The following is an 11,449-nucleotide window of genomic DNA, read 5'->3' as shown; positions in this document are numbered from 1 at the left end:
CTGCTTAGAGAGAAAAGAAGGAGGATGGTGGAGGAGAAGAAGGTGGAGGGATAAGGACAGCAGGGTTGGTGGTTATTTCACTGCTGCCCGTCCTCCATCCACTCTCAGCAGCAGTCACCTCATCGGCAATGAACAACGAGGTCATGCCCCTTTTGGAACACTGGTGTGACATGTGACGTCGTGACACGGTCGGAGGGACAGCAGACAGACAGTGAGAAGGTGATAAGAGCTGGTGTTAAAGCCACAGAGGTCCTCTTTCACAACAAGCCTCTATTACTACTGCCTCCTTACTGTCCTCTACATGTGTTTGTTTACATTATACACTGTCAACATATGACTGTGCTACTTTAGACTCTGTCTCTCTCAAAAGGGTTTATTGCTTTATTTCTGTTTCTACAGTTTGTTGGAGATGCGGTCAAGTAGATTCAAAAGAGGGTAGTGTTACCACACTTGCCCCCATTCCATCTCCTTCCCTTTCCTTCTCCCTCTTCCACCCTCCCTCCCTCCCTCTTTCTCTCTCTCTCTCTCTCTGTCGCACACTCCCACACACACCAGGATTTAGGAGTTATCAGAGCTGAGTCCGTATTTCTATAAATAAGCCTCAGGAAGTAGGGTGTGTGTTTTTCTATACGAGTACTGTGAGTCTATCTGACGACTGAGAGTTGGCTCTGAAAGCTAGTTGCTCTGTGCTCAGAATAAGTCACGCTCTTTTGTCTGGGAGCCAAACAAACAGCCTGCCAACAGAAAATAACAAGCTTGATGCAAGTCAGTAGCAAACTAACAGAATAGAGAAGAAAACTAAGCAGGGGGGAACAAGTACATTTCACCATGTTACAAACCAACATGAGTTCAATAGGAGTTCAACATGCTGCTAAATGAAATGACCTGGGGTCAGATTATAGACAAATTATGTGATCCCCTTGGAGCGAAACATAATAATGAAATGACCGGGGGTCAGACTATAGAAAATATCAGTGGACCCCTTGGAGCAAAACATAATAAGAAGCCCATCAACAAAATTACACCTAAGGTCCAATCACAGTGTCTTGATTTCACAGAGCGTAGCAGAACACAGAAAACATACTCAATTCAACTAAACTGACCACTGCGCTGGGTTTGGAATAGGTGTCACAGAGAAAAGCTGGAGAAGTTGATTTTCAGATGTAGGATCTTAATTTGATCCAGTCTTTTGTTGCTGAGAAATTTCCAGTGATTTAATGAATTCACTGTAAACCCACAGTAACACAATAGTATTGCACTTTTCATGTAGCTGTTTTTAAATAGTTACATAGCATAAATAGTTACAATAGCTGTTTTTAAATAGTTACATAGCATCGTATACAGCACAGACAGAATCTTCACCTGGGTGGGTTCCACAAAGAAGAGGTTATCATGAGAAAAACATTGTGCATGCTGCTAAATTGTGCTCCTTTGAAAACTACTCCCAAAACGGTGTTGTGTAAGTCCTGAACCAACCTATCATTGCTATGCAGACGACACACAATTAATCTTCTCCTTTCCCCCTTCTGATGACCAGGTGGCGAATCGCATCTCTGCATGTCTGGCAGACATATCAGTGTGGATGACGGATCACCACCTCAAGCTGAACCTCAGCAAGACGGAGCTCCTCTTCCTCCCGGGGAAGGACTGCCCGTTCCATGATCTCGCCATCACGGTTGACAACTCCATTGTGTCCTCCTCCCAGAGCGCTAAGAACCTTGGCGTGATCCTGGACAACACCCTGACGTTCTCAACTAACATCAAGGCGGTGTCCCGTTCCTGTAGGTTCATGCTCTACAACATCCGCAGAGTACGACCCTGCCTCACACAGGAAGCGGCGCAGGTCCTAATCCAGGCACTTGTCATCTCCCGTCTTGATTACTGCAACTCGCTGTTGGCTGGGCTCCCTGCCTGTGCCATTAAACCCCTACAACTCATCCAGAACGCCGCAGCCCGTCTGGTGTTCAACCTTCCCAAGTTCTCTCACGTCACCCCGCTCCTCCGCTCTCTCCACTGGCTTCCAGTTGAAGCTCGCATCCGCTACAAGACCATGGTGCTCGCCTACGGAGCTGTGGGGAACGGCACCTCAGTACCTCCAGGCTCTGATCAGGCCCTACACCCAAACAAGGGCACTGCGTTCATCCACCTCTGGCCTGCTCGCCTCCCTACCACTGAGGAAGTACAGTTCCCGCTCAGCCCAGTCAAAACTGTTCGCTGCTCTGGCCCCCAATGGTGGAACAAACTCCCTCACGACGCCAGGACAGCGGAGTCAATCACCACCTTCCGGAGACACCTGAAACCCCACCTCTTCAAGGAATACCTAGGATAGGGTAAGTAAGGGTAAGTAATCCTTCTCACCCCCCTTCTCCCCCAACAAGATTTAGATGCAAGTGGCTGTTCCACTGGTTGTCATAAGGTGTATGCACCAATTTGTAAGTCGCTCTGGATAAGAGCGTCTGCTAAATGACTTAAATGTAAATGTAAATGTAGCTTACTTTTGGCCAGCTAATAGCCTAACTACTGATCAAGCAGCATTATGGACCAAACGCTCAAATCATATTGCTGCAGGATTATTTTTCTCTGACAAAATAGGTCAAATTAATCCTACATCTGTACCTGGCCTTAGGTGAGCTGTTCCCATTTTAATTATCACAGTGGACTGTACCTGGGCAATGCTTACCTATAAAAAATGTTTAAAATAAAAACAATTTATTGGTTGCATACCCAGATTTGCAGAAATTGTTGCAGGTGCAGCTAAATGCTAGTGTTTCTAGCTCCAACATTGCAATAATAGCAAGCAGTACAAAACAATACACATATAATCAAAAAGTAATAGTAAATACAGTACCTGTCAAAAGTTTGGACACACTCATTCCAGGGTTGTTCTTTATTTTTGTAAAATTTTTCTACATTGTAGACTAATAGTGAAGACATCAAAACTATGAAATAACACATATGGAATCATGTAGTAACCAACAATGTGTTAAACAAATCCAAATATATTTTATATTTGAGATTCTTCAAAGTAGACACCCTTTGCCTTGATGACAGCTTTGCACAATCTTAGCATTCTCTCAACCAGCTTCATGAGGTGGTCACCTGGAATGCATTTCAATTAACAGGTGTGCCCTGTTAAAAGTTAATATGTGGAATTTCTTTCCTTCTTAATGATTTAGAGCCAATCAGTTGTGTTGTGACAAGATAAGGATGGTATACAGAAGATTTGGTAAAATTATTTGGTTAAAGACCAAGTCCATATTATGGCAAGAACAGTTCAAATAAGCAAAGAGAAATGACAATCCATCATTATTTTAAGTCATGAAAGTCAGTCAATCCAGAAAATGTCAAGTACTTTCAAAGTTTCTTCAAGTGCAGTCGCAAAAACCATCAAGTGCTATGATGAAACTGGCTCTCATGAGGACCGCCACAGGAAGACCCAGAGTTTGGGCTCCCGAGTAGCGCAGCGGTCTAATGCACCTCATCTCAGTGCTAGAGGCGTCACTACAGACCCTGGTTCGATCTTGGGCTGTATAACATCCGGCCATGATCGGATGTCCCATAGGGCGGCGCACAATTGGCCCAGCGTCGTCCGGGTTAGGGTTTGGCCGGGGTTTGCCGTCAATGTAAATAATCATTTGTTCTTATCTGGTTTGCCTAGTTAAATAAAGGTTAAATAAATAAAAAATATTTAAAAGAGTTTTGTCTGCTGCAGAGGATAAGTTCATTAGAGTTACCAGTCTCAGAAATTGCAGCTCAAATAAATGCTTCACGGAGTCCTTTCAACAGAAACATCTCAATGCAGGAGATGCATGAATCAGGACTTAATGGTCGAATTGCTGCAAAGAAACCAATACTAAAGGACACCAATAATAAGAAGAGACTTGCTTGGTCCAAAAACTTGAGCAATGGACATTAGTCCGGTGGAAATCTGTCCTTTGGTCTGATGAGTCCAAATTGGAGATTTTTGTTTCCAACCGATGTGTCTTTGTGAGACGCAGAGTAGGTGAGCGGATGATCTCTTTGATTTGTCTAGAAACTATATCTGATTATGGCTGCGATCCTACTATTCAGGAATTTATATATTTTTGTAATTTTTCCCAGACAGCCATACACAAATGTCAGTTCCATCACGTCATTAAACATCAATTTTAGTTGAAAATAAAATATCATACAATTGATAAAGGATTTCTTATACATTTGTACATTAACTTGTATCGAATATTATTTTAAATGATTTTTCAAGTTTTCCTAATATTAATAATTCAACACGACCCCTGAATGTATAAACTTGCCTTGGTGGCAGCTGAAAACACGTATCTATCATGAAAAATACGATTTTTCCACCCAATCTTTTTGTGAGATTATGATAACAACCATATAGAGTGGCCTTTGTTGTCCCCACCAGGTCTGGAGATAGAAGCTGTTTAATTATCAGTCTGGTGGTCTGGAGATAGAAGCTGTTTATCAGTCTGATGGTCTGGAGATAGAAGCTATTTAATTAACAGTTTAGTGGTCTGGAGATAGAAGCTGTTTATCAGTCTGATGGTCTGGAGATAGAAGCTGTTTATCAGTCTGATGGTCTGGAGATAGAAGCTGTTTATCAGTCTGATGGTCTGGAGATAGAAGCTGTTTATCAGTCTGATGGTCTGGAGATAGAAGCTGTTTAATTAACAGTCTGATGGTCTGGAGATAGAAGCTGTTTATCAGTCTGGTGGTCTGGAGATAGAAGCTGTTTATCAGTCTGATGGTCTGGAGATAGAAGCTGTTTAATTATCAGTCTGGTGGTCTGGAGATAGAAGCTGTTTAATTAACAGTCTGGTGGTCTGGAGATAGAAGCTGTTTAATTAACAGTCTGATGGTCTGGAGATAGAAGCTGTTTAATTATCAGTCTGGTGGTCTGGAGATAGAAGCTGTTTATCAGTCTGATGGTCTGGAGATAGAAGCTGTTTAATTAACAGTCTGATGGTCTGGAGATAGAAGCTGTTTAATTAACAGTCTGATGGTCTGGAGATAGAAGCTGTTTAATTAACAGTCTGATGGTCTGGAGATAGAAGCTGTTTATCAGTCTGATGGTCTGGAGATAGAAGCTGTTTAATTAACAGTCTGGTGGTCTGGAGATAGAAGCTGTTTAATTAACAGTCTGATGGTCTGGAGATAGAAGCTGTTTAATTATCAGTCTGGTGGTCTGGAGATAGAAGCTGTTTAATTATCAGTCTGATGGTCTGGAGATAGAAGCTGTTTATCAGTCTGATGGTCTGGAGATAGAAGCTGTTTATCAGTCTGATGGTCTGGAGATAGAAGCTGTTTATCAGTCTGATGGTCTGGAGATAGAAGCTGTTTAATTAACAGTCTGATGGTCTGGAGATAGAAGCTGTTTATCAGTCTGATGGTCTGGAGATAGAAGCTGTTTATCAGTCTGATGGTCTGGAGATAGAAGCTGTTTATCAGTCTGATGGTCTGGAGATAGAAGCTGTTTATCAGTCTGATGGTCTGGAGATAGAAGCTGTTTATCAGTCTGATGGTCTGGAGATAGAAGCTGTTTATCAGTCTGATGGTCTGGAGATAGAAGCTGTTTATCAGTCTGATGGTCTGGAGATAGAAGCTGTTTAATTAACAGTCTGATGGTCTGGAGATAGAAGCTGTTTATCAGTCTGATGGTCTGGAGATAGAAGCTGTTTATCAGTCTCTCGGTCCCAGGTTTGATACACCTGTACTGTCTCCACCTTCTAGGTGGTAGCGGGATGAACAGACCTGGGCTCGGTACTGAGGTCTATGATGATCTTCTTGGCCTTCCTGTAACACCAGGTGCTGTATATGTTCTGGAGGGAAGGTTGTGTGCCGCCGGTGGAGAGCCCTTTGTTTGTGGGCGGACCAGGCAGTGACACAGTCCGTGTCATTTTTTAGGGTCTTAGGGGCCAAGCCAAATCTTTTCAGTCTCCTGAGGATGAACAGGCGTTGTTGCATCTTCTTCACCAATCTGTCGGTGGGGTGATGTGCACACCGAGGAACTTTCAACTTTTGACCCTCTCCATTGCAGCCCAGTCGATGTGGATGGGGACATGCTCTCTCTCCTGTAGTCTATGATCAGCTCCTTCGTTTTGTTGACTTTGCTGGAGAGGTTTGTTTCCTGGCTCCACTCCGACAGGGCTTACATCTCCTTCATTGCTAGTAATCAGTCCTACAACTGTTGTCTTGTCAGAAAACTTGATCAATGAGTTGGAGATGTGCATGGCCTCACAGTCGTGGGTGAACAGGGAGTGCAGGAGGGGGCAGAACACGCAACCCTGTGGGGCCCCCTTATTGAGGATCAGAGTGGCAGAGGTGTTGTTGCCTACCTTCACCACCTGGGGTCGTATGTGGATCTGTTTGGGTGGGTATGTGAATTGTAATGGGTCTAGGGTGTTGGGTAAGGCTGAGGTGATATGATCCTTCATTAGTCTCTCAATGCACTTCAAGATGACAGATGTGAGTGCTACGGGGCAATAGCCTGCGCTATCTTGGGTACAGGAACAATGGTGGACATCTTTAAGCAAGTGGGGATAACATGGAGAAATTGAATATGGATAGATTGAGTATGTCTGTAAAAACTCCAGCCAGCTGGTCTGCACATGCTCTGAGGACACGGCTGTGGATGCTGTCTGGGCTGGAAGTCTTGGGAGGGTTAACACTCGTAAATTACTTACTCACGTCGGCCACGGAGAATGAGAGCACACAGTCCTTGTGAGCCTGTGTCGGCTGCTCAATGTTTTTTTCCTATAAGTGGGTGAAGAAGGTGTTTAGCTTGTCTGGGAGGCGTTGGTTTTGTCGACGTGGCTGGCTTTCGCTTTATAATGTATGGAGTCTCTGCCAGGTAGGTCTTGTGCCCGTTGAATTGTGATTCCACTTGGTCCCTGTCCCTTCCAGTTTGAACCCAGTCACCGAGTCAGTGTATATGTCGATACTATTCTCAGAGGTGACCCGGAACCTTCCCTAATCCGTGTGATAGATAGATAGATAGATAGATAGATAGATAGATAGATAGATAGATAGATAGATAGATAGATAGATAGATAGATAGATAGATAGATAGATTCCGATTGATCAGACCAACATTGAACAGTCCTTGCCATGGGTGCTTCCTGCAATGTAGTTTGTTGTTGTTTTATGGCCTCTCTCTGATTTTTATGGCCTCTTCTCTCTCTAATTGTGTTTTTGTGTGTGTGTGTGTGTGTGTGTGTGTGTGTGTGTGTGTGTGTGTGTGTGTGTGTGTGTGTGTGTGTGTGTGTGTGTGTGTGTGTGTGTGTGTGTGTGTGTGTGTGTGTGTGTGTGTGTGTGTGTGTGTGTTTGAGGGAGTCTGTTCCTTCAGTGTGTGCTTCAGTGTGCTTGTTCCTCTATTTAAGTGTGTGACACAGTGAGCAGCACTTTCTTCAAATGTGTCAGTCTTCCGTCAGTGGCCGCAGCAAAGGTCAGCTCAGTGGAAATGACAATGGGTCCACAGCACACCCTGGGGGACACCGGGGATTGGCCAAGGATTCTAGGCGGACAGAATAATGTGTAGAAATGCTGGTGCTCCGGCCCTCCCCACCTCTCTCTGAATGGTGCAAGGTGAGACAATCTAGGTGAAGATAAACGAGAGAGAGAGAGAGACAGAGAGAGACAGAGAGAGAACAGAGAGAGAGAGACAGAGAACAGAGAGAGAGACAGGGAGGCATATACAGCTTGGATCAGCCTAGGGGCTATAGTTAGTGGGACTGACTCACTGGTGTAAGTGAGTGAGTGAGTGAGTGAGTGAGTGAGTGAGTGAGTGAGTGAGTGAGTGAGTGAGTGAGTGATGCCAGCATCCTCCCACAGAACTCACAGTGTCTCCCTCTCATCCTGCCCACAGAATTGTGTATGGGGGGGTGTCTGTAACTAACCGCTTGACCCCCAGGGTGGGGTGGAGTGAGCGACCCCAGCAGCCGTGGAGCGGGAGGCAGACAGCCAGCCCAGTAGGCAGGCAGGCAGGGTCTGATCCGATGAGTACTTCTGAAGGCAGCCGCCGCCACACCTCAGCTCACCCAATCAGAGAACACAGCCAGTCCAGCCCACACACACCCACACATACATATACACACACTCACACTGACTACGCACGCACACACACACACACACACATACATATCAACATACTCACACTGACTACGCACGCACACACACCCACACATGCATATACACATACTCACACTGACTACGCACGCACACACACCCACACATACATATACACATACTCACACTGACTACGCACGCACACACACCCACACATGCATATACACATACTCACACTGACTACGCACGCACACACACCCACACATACATATACACATACTCACACTGACTACACACACACACACATGCGCACGCACAGGTACATGCAAACACACAGACACGCCTGAGAGTCCCTTACCGGCCTGCCACTTCTCAGGGGGAACAGTGAAGGAGAGTGCGAGATGTAACCTGAAACAGTCAGGTGTGGGGATGGAGGGATGGAGGGATGGAGGGAGGAGTGGATGTGGGGAGGAGGAGAGGAGAGGAGAGGTGGCTATGGCCCTCTGTCAAGTTCTTTGTGTTCCACGACCAGGAGGCATCTGGTTACGCTGGTCCTGAAATGAGACGCCCGAGAAGGGGATTCAAACAGACGTGTGAGTCTCTCTCTCTGGACATCTGATCATAGCCCGGTTCTGAGAACAGCAAATACAAACACAGCGACAAGCAACAACTAATATCTGAGCAATATTTAATAATATGATAAAATACAGTATTTTACAATCACTTTTGCACTCATTTCAGAACCTTGTGTTCATTTTTTAAAACTCTGGACACAAAACTCAAAACGGTCATCACTTGTAACACAGGCTGTCCAATGTTCAAAACATTGCATTGTGCATTCATATCTTTAAAGAAACCTTGCGCTTGCAGAATCATTGATTCAAATAACTAATTTATCATGAAATACCATCGGAACATTCATTTAGATCACCCACACACAAGATACGAATAGTTTCACTGTGTAGTTCGTACAATCATTAAATATTGTAGTGCAAAATATGTGATACATGTTTCATTATGTACTGCACGTAAATACATCACTGTAAAAGGACGAGTAGAGATAATACTACAGACACAGTGGAATCATTGAGCAAAATCTGAAATTTATTGATGAAATACAATAAAATCACAACATAGGTTTCTTTGAATCAAAGCAAAAATAATGAGCTACAAAAAAATAAAAAAAACTACAGTAAAACATCACTGCAGTGTTCCTCACCTGGTTTACTGTAAAACATCACTGCAGTGTTCCTCACCTGGCTTACGGTAAAACATCACTGCAGTGTTCCTCACCTGACTTACTGTAAAACATCACTGCAGTGTTCCTCACCTGGCTTACGGTAAAACATCACTGCAGTGTTCCTCACCTGGCTTACTGTAAAACATCACTGCAGTGTTCCTCACCTGGCTTACGGTAAAACATCACTGCAGTGTTCCTCACCTGGCTTACTGTAAAACATCACTGCAGTGTTCCTCACCTGGCTTACTGTAAAACATCCCTGCAGTGTTCCTCACCTGGCTTACTGTAAAACATCCCTGCAGTGTTCCTCACCTGGCTTACATCACTGCAGTGTTCCTCACCTGGCTTACTGTAAAACATCCCTGCAGTGTTCCTCACCTGGTTTACTGTAAAACATCACTGCAGTGTTCCTCACCTGGCTTACTGTAAAACATCACTGCAGTGTTCCTCACCTGGCTTACTGTAAAACATCACTGCAGTGTTCCTCACCTGGCTTACTGTAAAACATCACTGCAGTGTTCCTCACCTGGCTTACGGTAAAACATCACTGCAGTGTTCCTCACCTGGCTTACTGTAAAACATCACTGCAGTGTTCCTCACCTGGCTTACTGTAAAACATCACTGCAGTGTTCCTCACCTGGCTTACTGTAAAACATCACTGCAGTGTTCCTCACCTGGCTTACTGTAAAACATCACTGCAGTGTTCCTCACCTGGCTTACGGTAAAACATCACTGCAGTGTTCCTCACCTGGCTTACTGTAAAACATCACTGCAGTGTTCCTCACCTGGCTTACTGTAAAACTTACTGTAAAACACAATGGATGTTTTCATTAGCCAAACATCTTGTCAAGAATCTTCGGGCAAATCCAGGCCTGACACTGGTCTGCCGTGATGTCATTACATGCGTCATCCATGGCCTAGAGAAGGGCGGCTTGTTCGTGAGGTCGTCTATCATATACCTTCCACCTCCATGTGGAGAGAAATTCCTCAATCGGGTTAAGGAAAGAAGAGTATGGGGGTAAGTACAGGTTGGTAAATTGTGGACGGGCCTGAAACCATGCTTGCACCATTTGACAATGGTGGAACCTGACATTATCCCACACAATGACATAGGTCATGCCATCAGCTCTACAGACCTGATTTAGCTCATCAAGGAAGGTTACATTCGAACAGCGAATCATGTGGCTGCCTGCATCTCAATATATAGAGTATATAGAGTAGAGAGCTTTAGATGTTGTTCGACCTAACACTAGAACAGGCAAGATGCGTAATCTAAGCAACCTTGACCGTGGTATGATTGTTGATGCCACACATGGTGATTCCAGCATCTCAGAAACAGCAGCCCTCCTGGGATTTTTACGGACTACAGTCTCTAGAGTTTACAGAGAATGGTGCGATAAACAAAACACATTCAGTGAGCGGCAGTTCTGTGGGCAAAAACACCTTGTTAGTGAGAGAGGTCAGAGGAGAATGTCCAGACTCATTCAAGCTAACAGAAAGGCCACAAACGCTCAAATAACAGCTGTTTAAAACAGTGGTGTGCAGAAGGGCATCTCTTAACGTACAACACTGTGAATAATTCAGGCTGTTGTGGAGACAAAAGGGGGTCGTACCAAGTACTATATAGGTGTACCTAATAAAGTGGCCAGTGAGTGTACAGTAATGTCAAATCTGAAACCATGGTCTGGAAAAGTTATTTGACCATTATTTGACCATGCTGGTCACTTATGAACATTTGAACATCTTGGCCATGTTCTGTTATAATCTCCACCCGGCACAGCCAGAAGAGGACTGGCCACCCCACATATGCTCTCTCTAATTCTCTCTTTCTTTCTCTCTCTCGGAGGACCTGAGCCCAAGGACCGTGCCCCAGGACGACCTGACATGATGACTCCTTGTTGTCCCCAGTCCACCTGACTGTGCTGCTGCTCCAGTTTCAACTGTTCTGCCTTATTATTATTATTCGACCATGCTGGTCATTTATGAACATTTGAACATCTTGGCCATGTTCTGTTATAATCTCCACCCGGCACAGCCAGAAGAGGACTGGCCACCCCACATAGCCTGGTTCCTCTCTAGGTTTCTTCCTAGGTTTTGGCCTTTCTAGGGAGTTTTTCCTAGTCACCGTGCTTCTACACCTGCATT

This window comes from Oncorhynchus keta, chromosome 34 (genome assembly GCF_023373465.1).
Source record: "Oncorhynchus keta strain PuntledgeMale-10-30-2019 chromosome 34, Oket_V2, whole genome shotgun sequence".
Classification (NCBI taxonomy): Eukaryota; Metazoa; Chordata; class Actinopteri; order Salmoniformes; family Salmonidae; genus Oncorhynchus; species Oncorhynchus keta.
Note: the sequence above shows the minus strand (reverse complement) of the source record.